The sequence below is a fragment of the Trichechus manatus genome, unplaced genomic scaffold, assembly GCF_000243295.1.
Source record: "Trichechus manatus latirostris isolate Lorelei unplaced genomic scaffold, TriManLat1.0 scaffold00074, whole genome shotgun sequence".
In the NCBI taxonomy this organism is placed as follows: Eukaryota; Metazoa; Chordata; class Mammalia; order Sirenia; family Trichechidae; genus Trichechus; species Trichechus manatus.
This window is the reverse complement of record NW_004444010.1, coordinates 1,203,880-1,205,849: the sequence shown is the minus strand read 5'-3', so window position 1 is coordinate 1,205,849 and position 1,970 is coordinate 1,203,880.

Genomic DNA, 1,970 nt, shown 5'->3' with positions numbered 1-1,970 from the left:
GGTTTCAGGATTGTTGATTCTCTGTTTGGCTTAGTTTTTTTGATCTTTGTTGTGGAGGGACGGTGTGGTGCTTCTGCCTAGACCGCCATCTTGCCGGAGTCCTCAGATACATCATTCTTAAAGCATATACAATAAAGAACTGATCTTAAAAACAAAAAGGTTATAAAGTCTGAAAAAAGAAAGCTGTAGATGAAACGAAGTTGGTCCATAAAATGTTGACCTTTCATCAAGTACTGATTTTCCTGCTTTCCTGTGGGAGCATTAAGGAGGGAGTGATCTCATAGATTTTCACTAATGCCATGACCTATAGCTTCAGCCAGACATTTCTGCCAATTATGGAGACCTCCCTATTGTCTTGATGATGTGCTTACCCCTTTTCTTTTGCTAAGCTGACAGCTTGTTTGGTTTTCCTGGCCTTGACCTTGGCTTTGACATCCACAGGAGGTAGGCAGGCTGTCAATACTAACATCAGAATAGTGCAAAGACCATCTGGCAGCTAGGATCTGGGACAACTTGGCAGCTCCGGCAAATTTGTATTTTCCATGTGGTTATTCAGCTTTCTCCCCCCACTCTAAAACGTTAGAAGGCATTGCAATGCTAGAGGGCTAATACATGTAATTAGAGAGGCGTGGTTTTTGTTATTCCCATCCCATCTGTAACAGCTTGAGTACCAGTGCATTACTCATTAGGAGTCATAAGCCCTGACCTACTGGATATCCAAAGGACTTAAAGGCTAGGGGTGGACAGCTTGGAAGGGAGCCAACACTGCTTCTGAACTTGGGTGGTCAAATCAGCCCAAACAAAATTAATGTTCTGCATCTTACATTTTTAAAAATATTCTAAAAGTTTCATTTTTACGTGTTTTGATGAGATTCATTATTTTTAGCTATTTTATTATTTTATTTTTTACACGTTATAAATTCAGAGAGCAGTATAAGTCTAGTGACATAGTCTGGCAAATTAACAGCTTCCAAAAAAGATTCAAAAGTCAAAAAATATGAAAATGCATAATGAAAAATAACTTTTAGATATCATTTCCACACTAATAATAGAATACGGTAATGCTTATTGTTAATAATTAGGAATAAAATAAGGAAAAGAAACTCAGAAAAATTAAATTTGCAGCACTTCTGTTTCTGACCAAGTGTTTGGCAATAGCTCCCACCTAACTGACTTTATACTTTGGGAACTTGGTACTCTGAACAAATCAAGTGACGTGTGAAAAGAGGAGTAGAAAGATCCTTGTCTATGAAATTCTTACTACTGTTGTTATTGTGTGCCATCCAATCGATTCTGACTCATAGCAACCGTATGGGACAGAGTAGAAGTGCCCCATTGGGTTTCTAAGGAGTGCCTGGTAGATTCAAACTGCAGACCTTTTGGTTAGCAGCTGTAGCTCTTAATCACTATGCCACTAGGGTTACAGAACTACCCTATAGGGTTTCCTGAACTGTAATCTTTATCGGAGCAGATTGTCAGGTCTTTTATCCTGCAGAGTAGTCTGGTGGGTTTAAACTGGCAATCTTTCAGTTAGCAGCTGAGTGCTAACAATTGTCTCACCAGGGGTCCTTGAAATTCTTAGCATCTCCTACAAAAAAGTCAAGAAAATTGACCAAGTCACAAAAACTAAATGATAAATGAAATCTTCCCAATAATGTCTATTTTCACCATAATCCTGATAGAGTCTCATAGAATATTTTTCCAAGAGTATTATAGCTGACTGCTACTCTCAGCCTCTAAAATCATGACCAGAGCAATGTCTAAAAATGGACAAACTGCCAGGAAAACAGTTGTGTCTGTGGGGTATTAATTGATTGGACACAGGACTGGATCCCTCTTTGAGACAGAATGGTTGATGGCAAATACCTTCCTGTGATATACTATGGACCTATAGTGATTAAGAGATGCAAGGGAAGAAACTCTGAAAGTACAGAACTATGGAAAAACTTGATCTCACACAAGATATAGAT